Below are 24,961 nucleotides of genomic sequence, written 5' to 3'. Positions count from 1 at the left end.
TCAGGTTTAGTTCCGTGTGATTTACTAATAACTAATAACATATATATCTTTTTTTTTCTAATACAATAATATTCAACTGAAATATTTATATCAATTTTAACTTTACGTCCAAAGTTCCGATAACAATGTCGCCGACATTAAAATCGCCATTTTCAACGCCTTGTTCTTCGCCATATTCTCTTCTTCTTCTGATCTTGACTCATTAATTTTATTGCAGTGTCAAGGTTGTTTATTTGTCTTTAATCCTGTAATTGGAATAGGCTTTAAATTATTTACACCAGAATAGTAGGATTCGATTGATAGACCATTCTTTAAAAACAATATATCTCTTAGCTCATGGTGCTAATTTCACTCATTCTTTATTTAATCCTTTGTTATATTTAGAGATTACATTAGTTTCATAGAATAAGAAAAAATATATATTCCCGTATACCAATGTAAAGTATGAAAAAATATTTTGTTGAAAATTTCGAAATGTGCGGAGTGGAGGATGGCAGTACGTGATTCATCTAAATCACTGTTGTTATGACTTGATAAAACAACACAAAGCAATACCCATTCTCTCGTTTCAAAGCCATTCTCAAAAAGCTAGCATAATACTCTATATTCAACATGAAAGCAACAAAAAGTTTTATTTAACACACCAATCTGAGCCAAACAAGCAAACCGAATCTCAATTTTGTCTTTAAGACAGAGCTTGTATGCATATATGAAATTCAAAGGTTATATTAAAAAAAAAAAGAAAACAACTATAAATGAAATAAAAATGTAATTGTAATATTGAAAGATGTATTGTTTATCTTTAACTATATGAACATCCCAGTTAAGCATTCAAATAAAGCTTTCACCAATTTTTTAATTCATTTTGCGCTGTTCAAGCTTATTTTGCTTGATGAACAAATTATACCACCCAGAAACCGAAAAACCTTGGTTTTACAACTGTTTCATTGCTAAAGATTCCGATGGTTTTCGATTTGCCCCGTTTTACTGCTGATTTGCGAGAAAACGCCAAAGCCAATTAGAACTTAGAAAACGTTGAATTCAGAATTGATGCAGCAACTTGATCGCATAAACCTTTTTTTTTGTTGGCAAGAACCAGAAAATTCTAAGATATTTATAATATTTTATACCGGTATTTCCACTTCATTGAGACTGGCCCCTGAACCTTATTGGATGAGTCTCTACAGAAAAAACATTGTTTGGACCGGTGAGAATTTTTTTTTATTTTTGTTTTTTATTTATTCCTGTATTCACTGTTGTGTGTTTCAACCTATTCTATTTTATTATTTATATTCTTTATTCAAATCAAATAATATTATATGTTACAGGTTTTTTTTTATTTGAAATTGAGAATTTGTAGTTACTGTTGTACTTGTACTTGCACTAAATACAGAGCAGATTAAAAAAAAAGCAATTAAATATTTCCTATAGCAATTATATTCTTTTTGTAGCAAGATAGTATTCAAAGGAAAAAAAGACACGATTCGGGAACGACATTACCGTACCATCGAAAAAACCGGCTTTATTTAGTCTCAAATTTCATTTTATTTTCTAGCATTTTTCAGTATCAGAAGGAAATAACCTAATAATATGTTCTTACTCGTGGTATAGATTACACTATGATGGTATTTCTAATATTAAAAAATACATTTTTCAATGTCGGTAGTACTATTTTTCATTGTCACTATACAAATAGCTTACCACGTAGCACCGCGTAGCAAACGCTGGTGTAACCGCGTAGCCGAAGCTTGCCTTAACTTGCCTCATACAACGCTATTCATTCCATTTTGCTGTTTAGAATAGGTACACCAACGGGCCAACTGGGACAACTGGGACAACTGGGCCAACTGAGCCACCTGGTTTTTAGTAATTACTATTGCCACTAGATTAATGGCCGCTGGATTTTGGATGCACTCAGACAGGAAACTGCGGCCGTCTACAATTAAATATTTCATTGTTCAATGAAGCAGTATATGCATAGTAATACTTATTCAGAGATACTAAACATAAAAACAAAAGGGAATAAAATTACTATCGGCAAATAATGGAAAATTATGAAATGAAACGAAAAGCGGTGCAGACCACGATAATACAACGTTCAAAAATTGCAATTTTGCCAATTTGCAAAGCGGATACTTGTAATTTGTAAATGCTGGTTGGCACATATTACAGAGAGTTATATAAAATTTTAGTACAGTTTCATACACCGAAATGATATCCTTTATTGAAACGCCAATATCCTTCTCACCGATTACAAACACTACGACCATTCGCAAACAAAGACTAGACAATTGCACCTAGGTGCATATTACATTCTCTTACTCTCATAATATGATGGATTGTTAATCAGACACGACCTGGAGTGCAGACACAGGACAGAAGTATAGCGCTGCCAACTTCCCAGCTATTAGCTGTTACTAATTTTTTTTGGAAACCAAAACTCAATATATCTTCTTTGAACCCGGAATTTCAACCTGGGAACGGGGCTTACAAACTTATAAGCAAAATCAATCGGAACAAAAAGTTTCTTTAATTTGAATCATACGTCACGACCAATCAGAGTATATGTTAGGTTTAGAGTGTGGTCGAGGCGATACCTTAATGTTGTAGTGATTATTATGTAACATGTATGTCTCTGACAGAAATTTAAGTCATACGATGGAATGCTAATTGGAGGATTTAATAGTAAATAATATTGTAGTCGAGTGCAGTTCGATTGAAATTTGTAATCGTTTGATTCAAATTCAAAATATTTTTTATTCAAGTAGGCTCATAAAAGCACTTTTAAATGATCATGTTACAGTGTAAAATTAAATTTAAAACTACCACCGATTTGGAAAGTAGATTCTACTGAGAAGAATCTACAAAGAACTCAATAGTTACTCTTTTCCACCATTTTAAGTACACCATTTAAGAATGTCAGTAAACAACATATTTTTTTACATAACCTGCCTAGAAGTGAATAAATACTAATTTCACGCTTTTTTTATCTTTAATATAATCTTTTATTGAGTAATATGCTTCATTTATCAATATTTGTTTGATTAAATTTAAATTTATTATATTATATTTTTAATAGACCAAGTTAAAAATAGCTGTGAAATCTTTTATATAAACGAATAACGTGTCCCAGGAAATATGTATAAGGTTTGCGAAGTCAGAAAAAATAGGTGTTTTTAGTTTCCTTTGTTTTGTTTTATAATTAGTAACTGTGATTTGAGGAGTAATGATTTTAGTTAATGGGACATTTGGTGTATAAGTGTTGGTACTATAAATAATTTTAATCATTCCTGATATAACCTACGCGCCACCAACCCTCGGAACTAAGATGTTATGTGCTTTGTGCTGTTTTCGCTTTTTTAATGATAAAATCAGAATATACAATTCAGTTGTAAGCCGGAAAGAAAACGTAAAAGACTTAATGGTTAGTAAATCTACAAAGTGTGGGTCTTATCGGCGTTGAGTGTGAGAGAATACTCACTAAAAAAGTATATAGTCACATATCGGGTGCACTTGCACATTCTGCCGTAAAGAACCAGCGATTTTATTCGAAGGCCTATTTTAGGTTGATAATCTCACAAAAGTACAGAATAAAAGTGACTTTGATTTATTTAAAAAAAATTTTTTTGATTTATTAAGCATACCAACTCATTGAACTAAAAAAAATAAATGATAAAGCATTTGTCCAATAAATTCCTTGTTCAATTCACAAAATAATTGAAATAAGAGAATGAATAAAAAAATATTTTCCACTGGTTCGTGTATTGAATATTCGTGTGGCAGACTGTTAACGAACATTGAATATCAATTAGTACGTAGTAATATGAGTGTTTCGTTATGATATTTGCGTATTGCGATTGGCACAAGATATTGAAATCAACATAAAATGTTTATCAATACGATGGCAATCAAAAACAATGGCTTTTGAAATGTTTTAAATTGCAACAAGAAGAAAGCTTTTGTAACTATAAAATATGTTAAATTGTATCCATTAGGTTCAAGAAAGTATTGAATTTATTTCAATCCCTATCATCTCTATATTCAGGCAGTTTTTCAAAATATAACTACTAGACTATAACTAGACTATATAATTTACATTGTATACATTGTACAAATACATCCGCTATATAAAAAAAAGCTTACGAAAAATCGTTTCGCCCCAGTTAACTTTTGATGTCCCTTTATAAATCCGGGACAAAGTTTCCTTTTCTAGTTCATAATTATTTTTCCAGCGACCGCTAGTAAGTTCCCGAGAAGCAGAAATAAGTAAAACCGGTAAGTCACGAGTTTCGCTCGTTAAAAGAATTTCTTAAGCCAATGTGTGATGCATTTTACCCCAAGTTTGTGTTACCTAATCGTTCGAAAACTACCTTCTTCCTCAGTCTTACGACCAATCATACGAGTTATTAAAAGTGTAATGATTTCCTCGCCAACATATAACATTAATAACTTCTATAGTTATTTTTTACACCTGTAACAACAATTGAGGAAAACGTTTGAATTTATTTCCTCACGACGCTGTTATATTCATAAAAAGTACATTGTGTAAATTATTGTTATACTTATGTTAAATATCTGAAAATGATGACATAGTTTTTACAATACTATAACAATGCCACTTTGACTCTCTCCCAAGATTACTCAATTGTATTTTAAAGTTTTTATTATGTAACGTAGTCGTGTTTTATCATATCGTAAAACATTGTATCATTGCTCTGTTACTTATAAACAAATCCGAAACACCGTTACGGTTCTAACTTTAAAAATGACGTACCTCCATACACATTTCATCTCCAATTTCATCCTATTGGGTGATGAATATTCAAAAACGCTATAAAAACGTTCTTTTAGTCATGACGAAGCTTAAATACTGATTTCCATATTACTAGCTTTAAAAATGACACTGACACACCGACTAACTTCCATACAAACATTAATCTTGACGTGTCTTTTTATTTTCGTCGTTATATTGTAGATCACCATCACCTAAGTACGATCTATTAATTACTATCGTAATAAATTTATACCAAAGAGAAAAATGTTGAGTTTTTTCTCTTTACTGATGGTATATAAATGAATATAAAATAAATTGACCATTTTATTTTCGTTATTATTTGCTTGATAAATGATCGGTATGTTTTATTAAAATCGAAAATTTATAGTGCGTTGATTCGAAGTATTTTATTAATTAAATATACATTGCTTTCGGAATTCTTAACAAAAAATTCTTCAAAATTTTTATATACAGGAACACAGTAATGGGCTAAATTGTAGACTGAAATCATTGGTAAAATAGTTTTTAATAAGTTAAAAAAAAAAAAACTTACAATGGCCGACATTAAACCGCGGTGCTCCAGGCGTTTCGATCGTAGCAATATAATTCTCAGTTCCTTGTTAACTTCGATAACAAACCAACTATCGTTTCTCTCGCAATATTCTATAATATAACAAAGATCCTTCAAAGTAAAAGGAATTCTTTTTAAACGAAGTGAACTGCATCATTAGTATCGAGTGCTCGTAAAAATTCTTAAATGTATACTTATTGATATCGACTGCCTCGTTGGTCTATTGGCTAGATATAAAGCTGCAGATCCTGGGGTCATGGGTTCAAACCCATGGTCGGGGACAGCCCGGAATCTGAAAGTTAGAAGTGTGTATACTCCCGTGCCTCGGAAACCACTTAAAGCCATTAGTCCTGCGCCTGAATTCTTCTTGTTCGTGCCAAAATTTGCTGATGATATAGTCAGTCGGACGTGCATATGAGCTTCTGTTGGGCATTCGGGCTATTAGAGAGCCGAGATGGCCCAGTGGTTCGAACGCGTGCATCTTAACCGATGATTGCTGGTTCAAAGCCAGACAAGCACCACTGAATTTTCATGTGCTTAATTTTATTTCATGTAATTTCATTTCATTTATAATTCATCTTGTGTTCGGTGGTGAAGGAAAACATCGTGAGGAAACCTGCATATGTCTAATTTCAGCAGTGTGGTGGAATATGCTCCAAACCTTCCCCTCAAAAGGAGAGGAGGCCTTAGCCCAGCAGCGGGAAATAAACAGGCTGTTAAAGTTAATGTTATCGTTTCATTTAATTGTGTATTAAAGAAAATAAATACATCATTTATGTAATATTTACCTATTAAAATGAATTTTGACAAATATCTCTGATTTCCGAATATACGTGTCGTACCTACTAGATTTCAAGAAATACATAAATAAATAAAAAAATATATTAACTTTTATTAAATGTAGTTTAAAGAGAACTATTTTACATATATTTTAAGTGCTGCACTTAATGTAGTTCTGTAAAATGAAAATTCAAAAGTGCTTGTAAAAGCCTATTTAAATAAAACATATTTTGATTATTGATTTTTTTAACTAGTCTAGTACTAAATATAATGTAATTGTAGTTCTATATTATAGTTTTCATAATAAATTATTTATTATTATTTTCAAATAGGTATGGCCATAAAAAGTTCATTGAACTCGATCGTTCCGCGATATTTAGTGAAATATATTGTAGAGTAAAATATTATTTTAAATAAATGTTTGCAGTTTGAAATCAAACATATGTTTTAGTAACATTATTTTATTGATAAAATGAAAATTGCAAACATAATATGCGATTGATAATTTTATCCGATATATGTTGCATTAATGGCATATCCATATCAAAATCAAATCAGTTTTGAGAAATGCTTTACGTTACACAGAATCAAGAGCAATATTTATTGTAATTTTATTATATTTTCGAACGGTATTAAAGTATTATTAAATATAAATAAGTGTCAATCTTATCTTAATATCCTGCAGCAAATGTAATTATTATCAAATCATGTTTGAGACATCTCATAAAAACTATCAGTGCTGTCTAGACGAGCTAGATTAATTGATTAATATTTCAAAGGCAAAAAGAAGCCGTCTTTGGAATCAATAAAATGGTCTTGAGGCGTGGATATACGTTAACTAGTTTCACCTGATTTTCCTTGATTCCATTTTTCCCGATAATCTTATCGGAAAATCTTACTCCTACATTATATATATATAATAAGCTGCGAAGCAATTAGAAATGAATTTACAAAATCATATATATACATTATAAGTTTATTTTTCTAAGTTATTTATGACAACATTTTTCATCAGAAGAGTATTTTAATTCCTCCTTGTATTTTTAATCTTCTCTATCGCCTAAAAAACATTTATGCCTATGATCGTCACTGATTGCTATGAATGACCCAATGCTATATTGATTGTATATAATGGAACGAGGTTGCAGTTATTAAATGTAAAAGACTTTGATTAAGACTAGAATATCACTTTTCTGTACATCTATAAATTGGGAGGTACATCTATATATAAAATATATGTTGTTGGGGGGAATGTGGGGCTCGCCGGCGCTGAAGGCGCCGGAATACCCACTAAAAAACCAGCAGTACCCACTCCGTCTTTTGGGAGACGTCACGGGATCGCTTGCGCATACTACCGTGACGTCCTGACGGTAGGCCCAACTCTGTGGGCCTCCAATTCCTAGGGGGTGCTCGGGGTACAGAGACCCCCTAACCCCGGCGAGCCTTATGGCGGGAGGAGAAGGTGTCCATGACGAAGACGCCTTCTTCCTGATCCTCTTCGGCGAAGCGGGTCGGTCGTACTGTTCTCACGCTCCCGATCCGCGGCCTCCTTCTGTGTCACATCCTATAATTGCCTTAGCTCTGTCTCGTAGTATCCCGAGTATTTATTGATTTAGAAGTAGTACCGTAATGCTAAATAAAAAACTAAATTAGCTACAGATAATATCTCTGAGTACTTTTCTATTTAAATAAAGTTAAATCAAAATAAAATGAAATGAAATAAAAAACAAAATAAAAAAGGAAAAAATCTTTTTAATATACATTTATTAATAACTAATAACAATTATACAGTATAATATAGTTGTTATACAAGTATAAAATAGTTTCTTAAACAATAAATATTTACCTTTTTCTACATCGTATATTAATTTATTAAATACCAATACACAGAGTTACATATCAAACAGGAGGAAGTTATCAATTCTATTAAATGTTTTTATGTTTGTTACCTTAAAACTCCGTCGTTTATATTTAATCATCATTTATTGTTTTATGTTTATTTCTTTGTTGATACCCCCAAAATGGACAAAAAGGAAACAATTACCCAACTACAAAACTTCGAGTTTGATTCCATTGAAATTTGAAGAAGTTTTTTAATATTTAAATTTGTTTAATCAAGTAAAGTGTTTGATATGATCTCTTATAATACATAAGTGGATAATCTTTGTTGGAGATAATTACAGTTTTACTTAACCTATCACGAGCGTAAAACCAATAAAGCTGAAAATCTTTTGCTAGTTTTAATATAATAACATAACTGATTACCGCTACAACACATCACGTGCTTAGTATAATGTAGGTTACCATCTTAAAGTGCAGCTCATCAAAACAAGGCAATACCGAGTCAACAACGCGTGGCGGTGACGTGGCGCGACATGACGGGGCACGATGTCACGTGACAAGTGACGTTAGTTGATGGGTATTTATGACGTCATGTTACATGTCACACGTTATTGGTTATCGGGGGCTCCTATTATGTATATACTGTCAGTTCCATTATCATGTTTAAGCTTACACTAGATTTCGATTAAGGCTTTAAACGCATTATCAATTAAATTCAATGATTAATTTCAATGATGCTTTACTTCGCTTACAGGGACAGCTTCGTGCAACGCCAGCCAGCCAACTCATTAATTATTTTACCGCCAAACACCAATTTTTTGTATAGCTGTGTTCCGGTTTGAAGAGTGAGTGGTGTAGTGTAATTACAGAAACAAGAGAAGAATCATCTTACTCCCAGAGTATTGGTGAAGATCGGTATGATTAATATTTCTTACACTTTCAATGTTTATAGGAACTGGTGTACATGTCAAGGCACATGCATCATCATTATTTCTAGGTTAAGTTTAAAAAGTAAAACAGTTTCTGGCTACGTGGTTTTCTAACGCAATAGTATTCTTCAAATGGAACAATTTTTTTAAATTATACATATATTTTTAATATTTATGAATATTACAGATAGATATATTATAAGACTAAACGTTAACCTTGTTCCTGTAATTAAAGTACCCCATCTTCTCTATTATAAAAGTATATTACTATTTGGCGTGTCATGCTCAAATTGCGATTGGTTAAGCTTAGTCCTAGCAAGCAGGTTTAATTATAAAATACCATAGACAAAAGTATTTTATTCTATTCTTACTCACCATTTAAAACGAAACTCAGCAATACAAAGACTTTCATATATTGTTGTAGAATAGTGAATGAAATATATATTTTTAAAAACAAACTTTCATGTCATCCGTTTAATAAATTAAATTCTTTTATATTATCACCGGTGACAAAACTACAATCAACTGTGTAAGTCTTGTAGTACGTTTTTTTTATACATCTTCAGAAAAAGCTAAAACCAGGCTTATTTACCTTAATTGATTTTTTATTTCTTGTCCTCGTAGAATCATTTTAAAGGTTGTATAGACGTTTAATTTAAATAAAAGCTTCATATGTTTCTTTTGTTAATTTATTAAAACTATATCGTGTATAAATACCTTAAAGTTGAGCGTTCCGCTTCGAAGAGCATGTGTAATTGAATTTTTTTTTTCTATCCTCTAGGGCGACTTTCGCTCTGGCTTCGCCAATAAACTCTCGTATCAACTTATCTCTGATCCTTAATCGTATTTTCTACGACATTGATAATAACCTCCTCGTAAGGGATTTTTTATTTGATATTTAAAAATGACAGGTATTAAGTAAATATGGGCGCTTTTTAACAAACTTGATTAAATCATTGAAAGATAAGCAAGCCAGTGTAACTATGGATATAAGGAATATAGCATATGAAATCCCTAAGCCGCCCTGACTATGTAAGAACTGGCTTATACATCTTCAAATACCATATATGACCATTGACCACTAATATTATTTACTTTAAAAAGTATATTTAATTTAATGTCCTTATCAAGGTCGCAAGCTCTATGACAAATTTCATTACGATCAGTTTATCTGTTTAAACGTGATAGAACAAAAGCTAATTTTGCGAGTGTAATATAAGCATTAATAAGATGACTATAAATATTATATTAAATAAATATATCGTAAACTAATAAATGGTTTGATAGATATGCACATATAAGGTTTCGTACAGGACCGCCGTTCAAAAACTCGATTCAAAGAGGGGTCGAGTCGCAAAATAAATTAAAAGTGATATCTATTTGCACTTTTCGGAAGTATACACACTCAAATGAAGACCCTCCGTGCAGAATTCCCCGCTTATATACATGTAAGCTATATGTCAGTCTTTCAGTTGCATAACAAACGAATTGTCACCCACACTGCGAACAACCCTCCTCCTGTTTGGGAATACTGAAAAGATAGCCCTTGATTTCAAGCACATTCACATATAAACACAGACAGACGTATTATTCATATATTACACACACACGCGCATATACTCGAACGTTACGCATGAAGGATTGTCAATTTCACAAACTATCAGATAATTTGATGAAATCGATAATATATCTAAATTAACTTAAATCAAGAGAAATAAATGGCGTTATAAATCATATATGTTGAGTAAAAAACTGGTGTCTCTATTTTTATCACAATTCGTATACTAAGTTACCTGTATTGCTTTAACTAAGCATCCCCCCTATATAAAATTTTTATGTAAATCCGTAAAAAATTCTTTTAGCTAAAAGCAAAATAAAAATAATATTTCCAAATGCACCAATTGGAAATTCACAGTAAATGAAGTGACTTTATACAATCCGCCACACTCCTGCGGTCAGGGGTGTACCTCAGAAATGCAACGGTGAATTCTCGGCTTTCGGTATTTTCATACATTTAAAAAACAAACTAACGACTAACACCAGCTATCTCTGTACAAAGCCAAACCGAGGCTATAGGCAAATTATTTTATACCGTCTTACCTATAAGTATTATTATTAGATTTATACATCAAATTCGAATTTATTACATCTATACATAATACGTCAGTTCGGTCATTCATAAAATTATATTGACGGAGATATATTGCATATGAATACTATATTTCAAAATTAAATTGAATGTTAAAACTTAAATTGAAATGCTGCCTGATAATAAAAACACATTAAAAAAGAAAAATTGTTTTAAATATAAGATTCAGTAAACACCCGTGTTCTCTCACGTCCTACGCTCTCTAATTACTCTATCAGTTGACTAGTCTAGCAATGACCAGAATCTGTGATGAAAACAACACAACATGTAAATAATCTCAATTTTTTCCAAATTTCATTCCCACTTTAAACAATAAATTTAATAAGTACCTAGTTGAGATGCGAATGTCTTAATCGTGCCACTTATTCTGAATGCGGTTTTAGTGGGAAACGACGCTTGTTCTTTTTTCCGATAGCAAAATTAAAACGGAGAAAGTGCTAAGCCCCTTGTTTTTCGATATTACTCGACTCTGCAAACGTAATAACGGCCGAAGTCCGAGCGTAAGTGCAGTCTCTAGTTAAGACAGTCTTGACCTAGAATCTTTGAATAAAATTGTATAACAGAGAAAAATATCTTCCGATCATTTTTTTGATAAGAATTTAGTATAATAAAATTAATGAGGTATTCAGTTATTTGGACTATTAGTATCACAGTCCTGCCGGAGGTTAGACTTACTTCTATTTGTCAGCCTCAATACAATTTCCAGACAAAAATATTATCCGTAGGCTACAAAAAATATTCAATTTTAGTTTTTGATCGATGTAAAGTATCCCTTTCACTATCACTGATTCACTAACTAAAAATTACTAAAAACTTCTCACCAGAAAAGTACCTTTTTATATCGCAAAACCCTCCAAGAGCCTTTAAATTATATAATGAAATTGACCATTTTTTTAAAGTAGGCATTTCTAGGAGGCATATTTGATTCGCGTTAGTAGCTTATTGAACCGCCTTAAGGTACTACTACAAACATAACATATGTTTATAATAAATTGTAATTTTAAACTGTTTTCATACTGTTAAAATAACTTTTGAAGTGACTGTGGCATAAGTGCAACATTTATTATGACTTTTCAATCAAAGGCACGATGGTTGTCATCATTCAACGAAAGATTTTGGGAATGGTAACACTAACGAATTCTAGTCACCGGGTTTTCACCACTTCAAGAAATTATTGAGTAATACATTTAATTATTTTAATTTTTCCCATTCGAATGTCTACGCCGATTGCTCCGCAAAATCGCCTCTCGCAGAATTAACGACACTCATTATAACGATCTCGCAGCTAAAACAAATAAAAGTGTTGCTGCGTTTTAAGAATGAGTATTATGGCAATCATAAATAAATTTCTCTGCTCCTTAATGGTGCAAATAAATTTGTTTTACAAACGCAAATTGTGAAAATTAATGTTTAAGTACAAATAATCTGCTTTAATTATGTAAATTAAAATTATTCTCTTCAATGAATGTGAAGAAAATTCTACGAATAAAAAAAAAGTGTTCTGAAATAATCATTGTTAAAATATATATTTTGCGCTGGATAAGTTTTTTATAAAAAAAAAAAACTTTTGTTTCTGGCTGACTTGTATTAATCCGCGAAATTTTAATTTTACTAAAACACGTTCCCAATTAGCGAAAATCGATAACTTTATTGAAGTTGGATATCGAGTAATCATTCTAGTTTTAATTGAATTTACTTATTTTGTTTCATTCAAGTTTTTTGTTTCAAACTAGTGCATTAAATATTGTATTAGGAGATCTGATGTACTGATATATAATTTAACAAAAGTTTTATTAATTGCGTTTTAATTTTATTTTATTTTACGTAATTCATACGTTACGTATGTCTACAAATCGCTTGGTATTTAACAGAAAATTTTCATTGTAAAAGTCGTGGCCAATATTGTCTTAGATAGCTTACAGGATGTGAATGCCTCTGAAAACCAATAACGCCGACAACAGACAGCAATATACCCTTATTAGGGGTGTCTTAACACTTTCCACTTCTCAATATTACTTGATTTTTTGTATCCTTATATAATCATTTTTATAAATAGAACATTTATGTGACTTCTTATGAAAACTTTATTGTTTCTATTAGACGTCATTACGCAAACTTTATCTGGTTCGTCGTCTGATTTGTTGAGAGTACCTTTCCGTCGTCTGATTTGTTGAGAGTTGCACCCATGTAATGGTTAACCAACGTTCAATATCAGATAGATGTCATCTACCTACAATGCCAGTGCAGCTTGAGGCTTCCTCGGTAATGTCAGCGATTTGTATCTGGGCAGCAGTATCTTGTTCTTGAACATGACTTTGAAAAATTTAATTTCTTTCGCATTTTCTGTGAGTCTACAAACTTCTCCGTTCTTGTCTCGCCTCACATCAGACCATCTACATCTAACCAAGGGATTAGATACATTATACATGTAAGGACTATTAATAGTGCAGATATACATACATATATTACAATACTTATATAATTCTACTTGGTTGATTTTCGTTTAAAAATGAACTATCGTATATTATACCGCCAAACACAAAAAGAAACATAATAATTTAGTTCCCAAGGTTGAAACATCGGAGATGCAAGGGATAATTAAAATTATTTACTGCGGCAATCTCTATAGGCGGTGATGACCACTTACCATCAGGTCCCATCATTTGCGCGCCCGCCTACCTATTTTATAATAAAAAAAACTAAAAAAAACGTATTTTGACCACTAGCTTTAAATAACTTATCAAGATAACCAAATGTAATCATGTACAATACTCTTTTTTTAATGATGAACGTTAAAAACGCAATATTTTATCAATAAAAAGTGAAATGTTTATTTATAGAAAGAATTTACATTGGATACTTTCAGTTTCGTATAAAACACAACAATAAAAGTTGTGATGGTTGCATCCGTAGGTTTTATTTGACACTTTCTGTTCCCGACGCCGCATGAATAAAATTAAGAACCGAAGGAAAGCGCTCGCATTTTATCGTTTTAATGAGGGAAGGGAAAATGCAGCTGCAATGTGTTCAACGAGATAATTTTGATTATTTATGTGAACTTTATTATTTTCATTTAAAGACTCAAAAATAAGGAAGCCTAGAAAATATTTTAATTAATAATACTTGTTTGTGTACAATTTATTACTTACCACGTTATTCTAAAAGTTTCTTACGTCAAACAATTGTTTTCAAGGAAAACTTTAACTATGAAGTACAATAATTCATTTGAACTAACTCATATTTCAAGGAAAACTATAAAATAACGATTCGATTTTCAATTTCGAACAAGTCACTCTTATATAAACAGGATTGATGTACTTATGAATATAAGGTAGGTTTAAAAAAAAACATTTAAAAAAAAGGTACATTTAAAAAAAAATCACCGTACCATTATCGATTTAAAAAAATGTAAATTAACTATGTACATATAATCGTTTCGGTTTAGTTTTGATAGTGGTTAAACTATTACAGGTACGTAATAACTACGTAACATTGTAACAACATTCAGTAACAATATTAAATCCTACCGTTTTAAAATCTATTAGAACTTTTATTTAAGCATCACGTAACGTACTCACAACATATAATACATATGCAAGTAACACTTGTGTTTTAAACAAAATTTCCAGAACAAACAATCGTACGTGTTAAGTATTTAATAATGTAAATATCAAACAAAGTTTGAATGAGTTAATTTTGAGAGAAAGATTCGGAATGTTTGAATACCATCAGCGAGTATTGCGCCTCGATAAACATATACACAATTACACTGATACGTTCCATTGTTAGCTATAAACTTTATTAAACAGCGATGGCATTCAGAATAATTCTAAAAATAAAAGTAATGTAAAGTAAATGTTCCACTGGTAATAACTTCCGACTTTTTTGAGAAATAGTTTTGGATATTTTGGATAAAAGTTCATCTGACCCGTGCAGGATCTTTTCCATCAAAGCCGAGCGAGATGAATTTGAATATGCTCGTCCGGTTCTGTAACCGCAATCTTCCGTTAGTATTAAAGCGATCCTACCATTTGTTATTTCAGCTTGATCTTAAAAATACCTTGTTAAACAAATAATGCCATATTCAAATTAATCATTTAATTAATCTAACATTAGAAATATCTTACATTATTTATTAAATTCTATTGTAAGTGAAGTAAATCGATAAGTTAATCGGAATACAATATATAAAACAGATAATAAATAGTTCTTAATATTAATTATTAATAAAAAAATCGTCTCACTAACAACAATCGTAAACAACTTTGACGTTGAATTAAGACGATTCCATTGGTCGAGATCTTAAATAATAATCTATATTATTATTATAGTATTCATTATGGATTCAAATTACGGTGACATTAAATGGAATAGTGTTGTATTATTAATAAATATATTAATCAAGAACTGTCTGTAATGCATTATACAGAAGAGCTGCTATTAGAAAATCGTATGGATTATGTAAATTTAAGGTTTGTTTATATCTGCTACGTCTGCAATTGGAATTGGCTTTGAATATATTCGCTGAGTTGCAGCCGAAGTGTGACTGAATACATTTTAAATAAACCCTTATAAAGATTTTTGTGTAAAACTAACATACACATAAATATAAATACATTAATAACGATCAAGATTAATACTTATATTCGTCGAAAAGTAACAAATTAAGATTGTCGATTTTCTTATATTAAATTTAATTATTTAATATTAATATAATATTATTTAAATATTAATACCAATCTTTCAAATATCTGCAGACCAGAAACGTTGACAGATAAACATAGATTATACAAATAAAAAAAAAAAAAAAGTTAAAAACAAATTTTAATATGGATAATTATGCGAAAAATGACATTCATTGTTGCATGTCAGCATTCAATGGTAATTGGTTACAAGCTAATAGCGACGGGCTTCTTAAAACAATTATATAGGCACAATATATAAATATTTTCATTTCGAACATAAAACACAAGTTAAGCCCTAGCTAGGGATTATAGTCCATCCCCGGTAACAAGTGGTTCGTTAACATCGTTCCACTAATTATCAGACAAAGACTTGCGTCACGTGCGTCTACGAGGATTTGTTCATTATAATTGGCAATTTAAGCTGGATAATAATGCATTATATTATATGATTAAAGTTTTATTATCAAATTCAAATATAGAAAAAAAAATTCTCTCGTATGATACTGAATCGTCATTTAGATAAATGAAATGTTTTATAGCACAGGTTTTAAATTTTCTATTTAATTCTCTAGAGAAAAATCCGTCACCGAAAACTCGGTAACAACATTTCATTAGAAATTATTTTCTATATCTTTCCTAACAATCAACAAATACTATTTCTACGCCTTTATAATCTTTATTGGTTTTTATTGAATTATAGTCTTTTAACTATTAAATTTTTTAAATGTTTTTGTTTTTCAATTTTATTCATTAGAACATTTAAATTTTGACAGATATCGTACCCAATATTTTATACGTTTATTTTACTCCACTCAATTTGTACTCGCAATAGAAACAAAACTAGATTATATTCACAATATTATTACATAACTCGATTTAAATATAGAATATGTTATAGCATTCACAAATTATACAAGCATATTCTATACATCAGATATCATCGTGTCCAAGTCACAAATACTATACAATAATATAAACTAATTCCTACGGAGCTAAACTAGCCGAGGCGAATGAAAACGTTTTTAAAACAGTTCTTGCCGTGAAGTAAAATAAGTACGTCACAAAAGGTTTTAACAACTTCTATTGTACCGCTAACTGCTCAAATAAAAGAGGTAAAACTTTAATTCAGCTCTAGTAAAAGCGATTGTCGCTGACAGCTGCCTAAAACGAGAACATTCTAATAGAACTAGGTCGGCCTATGGTATTGAATTTAGTGGACAATGGACACAATTAATTTTAAACGTACACTCACTCTTAAAATAAATTGTTTTAAAAACAGAAAATTACGAATACACTTTTTAAAAGTGATATTTATTTATTCATAAATAAATTGTTCGACAGAAGGTAAAGCTTCTACAGAATTCCAATTATTCACATTCCAAAATGTCTATAAAATATTTAAAAAAAAAACGAATTCAAAAAATTCAAAGTACTGAAACAAAAAACAACGATAAATAATTAACATATATTATTCTCTGTGATAAAGCATTTTGTGAGTGTGAGTGGATACATAAATTGACAAAACCTGTTAAATCGAACGCAGGTTAGAAAACGACCATCGATTATAAGAAAAAAAATTTTAATTTAGAATCAAATTACAAATCGGGATAATTTTCATTCTAAATCTTTTTAAATGGGGGCTAAGATTTATAACAGTATTTACTAGGATGGCCAGATAATAAGTGTAATATACGGTGCGTAGCCGTTACAATGTTTTGGCAAGCGACCGATCGCCAAGTGCCGTAAAACTGTTAGAAGAAAGCGACGAAAATGATTTAAGTCTTCTCGAACTAGTTTTGCACGGTAAGTTGTTTTCTGAGAATCAAAAGAATACTAACTAAAGGAAAAAACCGTACGTTGAATAAGGGCCACAACGAATACATTCTATTTTCAAATATTGAAATGACATTAGAATGACTTAATACTTTATTCTCCTATCTATTATCCTAGTATACGTTATTAATGACGGATTGATGAGTGGATATACAATTCTAGTGTACAACAGATGCATTGTACTCATAACATTTATAATTCTATACAATTCTAGTTGAATTGTCTTTAAATGAATATATATTTAAGGTTGCAAAGCTAAAGTCGCTAGAGACAGCAATTATACATTGTTTTCTTGCTTGAGTTGAACTTCAGTCATAATTTATTCGTAACAAAGGAGTACAATAAATAGTATTCTTAGTGTTCTAGATATTATAATAAAATTAAAATATGTTTTAAAGTAACAAAAATAAAAACTATATAATATATACCGAATTAGAAAAAAAAATCAAACGTAAAAAAACACGTTAAACCTTGTTAAACCTCATATACTGGTTTTAAAATGACGCAATTCGTATTTTTGATGTCATTAAAATATGACATTCTTGCATAATATAACATCTATTTAAAAAAAAAAACCCGACGTACAATAATTTACGTCAAAGGAGGTGTCTTATTGAAGAAAATCTTATACATGTATAAGAGTTTCTTAAGATGCGATATGTCGCAATAACATTTGCCATGTAAGGGAACGAAAGGAAATAAAAACTATACTTTCAATAAATCTTCTCCAAAGTTGGCCACTGTGCTAATGTGTTAGAGTGAACACCGTATATATATGATCACGTAACAATATTCTAAGGCTGTGTCTACATTTTAAACCATTTTACAAGCTGTCTACAATAAATAATTAAATATAATTTTCAAATTTAAAGTATGTGTGTGTACAGCTTAAGTTACAAATACTTATATATATAAAATATTTTATTACTGATATAATGTAGCACCCTGTATAAGTAATGTATGTATAATATCAATGGTATTATTAATTTCAATATTACATTTATTTAAGTTTAGGAATGCAGTCTCACAATTAGTTTTCCTGATTGTAAGTATAACTGTACTCAAAGACACTACAAAATTTGTATTACTTATTTATTCTTAAACCATCAATCGCGATGCCAACGACGGATCTAACGTGTTATATCATTTTTGTCTAAATTTTATTAGAGAACACAATAAAAAGTATTTCTGCTTAGAGGTAGAATAACTGGCGAGTTGGTGACTTTATACCACCATCACAAACCCTCCTGAAACCAATTCTCACACATTTAATAATAATTGATTTATTATCTGTTATTTATTTAGTCTGTAAAAAAAAGTTAATATTAATACTTTAAAATCTGTAGTACTGACATTAATTGGGTTTGATAGAGAAAAAAAATCTTAATTAGGTATATTATTATACTTTTCAATTCTCAATGAAATGTGATTTAATTAAATATCCTCCTTAAGTATCTATAATTTGATTGTAAAAAGTATATAAATAAAATCACATAAGGCAACATTGTTGTTGTCGTTGTACATATTGTTGTATGAAATTGTCAAAATAACTGACAACTGAAATATATGAACGCGTGCACGTCCTTTATACTTCCGATCTCTGCAATGAAATTGAGTTAACACACAAAATTAGGAAAACTGAAGCGCACACCAAGTCTTGCTCGTGTATTACTAAAGTTTCATAGAACTACAACTCTGTGCAGTCAAACTATCCAACTTCTAAATAATATAGTTACAGCTGATGAACTATTATACAAGACAATATTATACAAAATGATACTCTGGTTAATGTTGGGTTTCCTCTGCTTTGTAGTTGTTCTAAGATGGAACCTTGTGTAACATGTACTATAATTTAACAACATACTTTAAATTATTATTATACCGTATGACATAATATATTCTCTTTCTAACCTTACTAAAGCTGGTTAATATAAACGCTTACTTTGGAATTTATAATAAGTATTAATCAGGATAATTGAGAGAAAAATCGATATTTTAGAAAACTATTAGATATAAAATTTTTAGGCTTGTTTCTTTTGATGATTCGAGATCCGCTAAGAGCGGGTTTTTCGGAAATCAACTCTTTCGGGATGCGGAAGCGTTATCGGCTCCTTATTGCGGCAAATCGATAAAAAGTATTTTATGTTTCGTACACATTCAACAAAATTGGTTGCTCAAAAATCGTCTTTCAATATGTGAAGTGAGGAAAAGTAAGATCACATTACAATAAGAAACTATTGACTGTAAAGATTCAAAATGATTCAAAATCCGAACAAGTTTTGTGAAAATTAAAACCAAGGCTAGGAAATGTTTTTTTGTACTATGACATTCACTATCTTAATTTGATAAAAACCAGAAGAAATTTGAACAATGTGACGTGTTTTTACTATTACTATACTTATTCAATACTCAAATGACATGCGAATATATATTCTAAGAACTTCGTGCATTCTATGTGTGTTTTTCGAATGTAAAGGTGCGCGTTGACGTTCCGATGTTCATAACTTTTGATATTAAAATCGATTTAAAAATCTGTCTCGCGCATGTGGGATAGCGATTTAAAAATAGAACTTGTGAATCACCAACACTTTAAAACATGTTCGAAATTGCGTGCCAAGCTCTTTAAATTAAAAGTGGAAAGAAAAGAAAGGAAACTCTCTTTCAACCAAGATATACTGTAATAGCTTAGAATAGTTCAAGTTACTTGCGATGTAATGTATTGATAAAATCTATAATATTATTAAAACTTGTATTTTTTTACTTTTGAATAAGATACAGGGATTCTTAATTGAATCCTACTTTGCTTAAAACCACGATGAACCAAGAAAAAACAAACACTAATAACATTTATTCTATATTCGATAGATGTGTGTAGAATTTAAAGGTATTTCTAATATAAGAATATAGTTTTTCGTATATGTGTACTGACGAAACAATACGAAACAAATAAAAACATTGAATTACAAGGATTATTTATAAAATTATATAACGTAATTTTTATGACATTCCAGGGAAGCGTTGGTAAGAATATTTGTTTTAAATTAATTAAAAGTAAATAAAACATGATTATGTTTAATATGTTACTAATACTGAATACATTGAATTAGAATAGATGGATTCATCTATTATAATTCAATTTATTAAGGTCGGATTCTAAAGAATTTTTGTAATTATGAAGATATTGTAATTAAAAACACTATCATTCAAAAACTATATTAAACTGGCGAAATCCGAGCGAGATCTCTTTAATAAAATAAAACCAAAAAAGTTAAGCCGTACCGTGCTTTCTTATAAAACACTATAGGACCTTTGGTAATTTCAGAACAAGTCCCAAGTCTGGAGAAATCTCCAACTTTACTTGAAGCTTAGTTTAATACGAGACGACTTGGAGCAGAGAAAGTATTGTTTTCAAGATATCTAAGTATTCTTACAATATTCTTTTATTAAAACGGTAATATTAAGCACTGTTTAGTTAAAGGACTCGCTATAAATAATTATTAAGCGAATTTAAAATATTTGTAAATTAAAGTATTTTAAAATTAAATTCACAATTTCGTTATTTTATTCTTACTATTAATTATTATTTATATTGATATTATACGGGAAATTGTAAGATATTATCGAATAATTACATCACACCAGGAAAATCTCTGTTTTTTTTTTTTAATTTATCCGTTACTGATGAAGCAATTTAAATTCAATTTCGGCGTGTCCTCGAGAAGGTCACAAAGGACAAATTAATAATGCCTAAGATTAAAACAGATTTTATTTATGCAGCTTTCACCAGTATTTAAGGTCAGGCCACATACCTCGTTAAAGAAGCTTTGACAGTAACGATGATCGATGGCTTGCAACATCCTTTGTAATATCCGAACGCCTACCACATCCGGACACGACTTCAAATCTTAAAACGCGATTCTCGATTCGATCAACCACATATCTTTTAAAATTAATTTTACACACTATACAATAGTGTGCGCAATTAACTTGTTCGTCTTTTGGTTAGCTAGTAATATAATAGTCCAGGTTTTAAGCACTAGGTCGAGCCGATAAAAAGTTCTTAAGCAATTCTGCCCTTTAATTATTATCAGTAGCAACCTGGAATATTTTTTCGGTGTATATGAATTGGCAGTATTTACTCGCGTGCCTGGTAATGTAAGTAAAAAAGTGGGAATATAGATTGATCTTGTATTGTATTGACACCGTACGGTACCCTCTGATGCCTCTCACCGCTATGACCCTCTGCGGCTTCCGCAGCAGGGCCCGATTGTGAGCGGTGAGGGCGTCAACCCAGATCGGAGCACCGTACAGCGCCATCGACCTCACTACGCCGGAATAAAGACGCCGGCATAGTGATCCCGGTCCTCCCACATTCGGAAGGAGGCGGCCGAGAGCGGCGGCGACGTTGATGAGCCTCGGGCCGAGATGGACAAAATGCTGCCCGAAGCTCCATCGACCGTCCAGGATGAGGCCCAGATACTTCATCTGGGCCTGCACCTTTATCACCGTCCCCCGGACGGTGATACTCGCCCCTCGTGGGGGTCCTTTCCGTGGACCGTGGAATAGAAGGGCCTCCGTTTTATTTATGGAGACCCTCAAGCCCAGCATTCCCATACGGTCCACGGTGAGAGCCGTTCCGACCTCGGCGAGGCGAACTGCCTCTCGAAAGTCCCGCCCAGTCGCCGTGACGAGGGTGTCATCAGCGTAACACAACACCCCCATCCCGGGAAGGACGGGAGCTCGCAGGAGCCAGTCGAAACCGACGTTCCACAAAATTGGGCCGAGAACCGACCCCTGTGGAACGCCGCAACCTACCCGACGCCGGACCAACTGCCCATCGACCCCCGCCCAGAGGACCTCCCTGTCCTGGAGGTACGCCTCCAGTAGCCTCCTGAGATAGGTCGGCACCCCATGGTATCGGAGTGCCTCCCGTATCGTCTCGAAAGGGAGACTGTTGAAGGCGTTCGCCACGTCGAGTGACACCGCCAAGACGACTTGCCCCCGGGCTACCGCTTCCGTCGTCCGAGTCTTCAGGGCGTTCAGAGCGTCGACCGTCGACCGGCCCGCCCTGAACCTAGACGTTAGCGCCTGCTCATACAAACACAGTATTCAATTTTTGTATCACCAACCTTCACTGAAACTACTTGGTGACATAAGACCAAGCAACTACTTCTGGGCGTGAGGCAAGCCCTTTGCCCACCTGTGATATATTTATATTTTTTAATTGAAATACATCCACGGGCTCACACACACACACTTGCCCGTCTCTTTTTCACATTTCAGTCTTGTTTTTTCTCAATTAGTTTTAATTAATTTAAAACTCTTATCTGTGTCTGGATTTATGTAAATACGAAAGTTTGTATGGATGTTTGTCATTTTTACGAAAAAACAGTTGAAAGAATTTTAATGAAACTTTACTATAATATAATTCTTACAGCAGATTAACACATAAGCTATAATTTATGAAGATATTTTGTGAATAAAACCTGACAACCAACCCCAAAAACACGAGTAACGCCGTGGGAGAATTTTTCGACGCCGATTATATCACAATTGGTTTAAAAATAATTTAAATTATCAATCAATCTAGGAGTAAGACTGTTATTGTTACTATGTCCATTTAACTTGATTTTAACTAAATAGAACTGAATAGATTAGCGCAACAGTTTTGTATATTTATATGCATGAATATAAAAGCTTTCGCGCTCATAAATGATAGAAGTAGCTTAAATCCAACAGTGAAACGTGGATACTCATGAATCTTATGATTACTTTACTGGTAAGCTCCTATCCAGACTAGCATTAATTAAGCAGGTTTAAGCTTCGTATCCATAAATCAATTACCGAACGTACATTAAAGTAAGTATTTCTTACACGCTTGGTTTACCGAACTAAATGGACTCCGTCCTAAAACATCAAACCGTGATTACAATTCGCACATAGAGAATGTTGAAAGTTTAACATAATTAAAATGTTTGGTTTTTTCAGTCGAAAAAGTACGTTAACGTAAAAATGTTTTTTTAATTTGCTTTTTTTACAAATAACATTTACTAAATGCGACTGTTTTTTTTATAAATTATTTAGGTGGGCTGGCAAGCGGGCTTCTGATGGTAAATAGTCTCTCCCTTTAAATTAGCACTGTAAAATAAATTAATATGCTTCTGTTACATTACTAATACGCCACCAATCTTGAGACTACAGGCACAGGAGATATAAGGTGTTATGTCTCGTGTGTCTAGTTACACTGGCTTACTCATCCTCTAAACCAGAAACAAAACGCAGTATTAATAAATATTGCGGTAAAATATGTCATCACCCAAATAATGATAGTTTATTGAGATTAATATAAGTTCAGTTAATTTATGTAGATTGAAAGGGAGAAAGTAGCGATGCCATGCACAGACTGTTGCCTAATCTCGGGGGAACGAAGGATTAAGTTCACCATCACTATGCCGGTGTCGTGCGATCGATGTCTCTCTACGGGGCGCCTATTTGGTCACAAAGATTGATGGACTTCTGAACTAGGTCCAAAGTTTGCAGCGGAGAGTCGCTACTTGTACCTATAGCGCTAAGATATCGCACGATAGGCTACGAGGCGACAATATTCTTAGCGCGCTTTACGCCTTTGGCTATTCTGACAAATATTGACGATAGTCTATCAACAGACCTGTTTTCTCCAACAAACGGTGAAAGTACGCCCAATCCGAGTGTGTTGGAGGCTTTGCAACGGTGAGAATATTAGAGAGTTCTAGCAACGTGGGGTGACCGTCTCCGCAAGGAACGGTACACGTACAAATGCGTCGTCAGAGCTACGACAAAAGCGACCTTACATTTTACATAGGTAATAACCGATCATGGATGCTTTGGTTAATACCTTGTCGGCACCACCTCTCACTTCGCATCGACAATTTTCACCACTGTGGCACCAACCGGGACATTTAGGTGATGAATTTAAAAAAAAGGGTTAAAAAACTGTTTTTCATTCTATAGCCAAACCCAAAAAACCGATTTTCATATCGATTACATCAGAGACGATTTCCATACGAACTTTCATCTTTCATTTATATATTCATCCCCTCGAGAGATGCATCTAAAAAAAAAAATCTCTTAATATTAGCAGAGCACCGTTCATCATTCAACAAAACGATAAGGAATTCTTATGCAAAATTTCACTGTTCAGCGTTGTGTCAGTCACTCATTTTTCATTCGTATAAGGTAAATACTTTAATAAACTACTACATTCAGTATGTATGTAATAAAATTTTCTATCTCAGAATGTGCTGCTCGAAGCTTTTTAAACGAATAATTACCTCATAAATTTCATTTACCGTGCCTTAAACAAACGTTAAGTTTATTAGTATTTTCACAAGACTGCAAAGCGGCGTAATAAGGGATGCA

This window comes from Vanessa atalanta, chromosome Z (assembly GCF_905147765.1).
Source record: "Vanessa atalanta chromosome Z, ilVanAtal1.2, whole genome shotgun sequence".
Classification (NCBI taxonomy): domain Eukaryota; kingdom Metazoa; phylum Arthropoda; class Insecta; order Lepidoptera; family Nymphalidae; genus Vanessa; species Vanessa atalanta.
Note: the sequence above shows the minus strand (reverse complement) of the source record.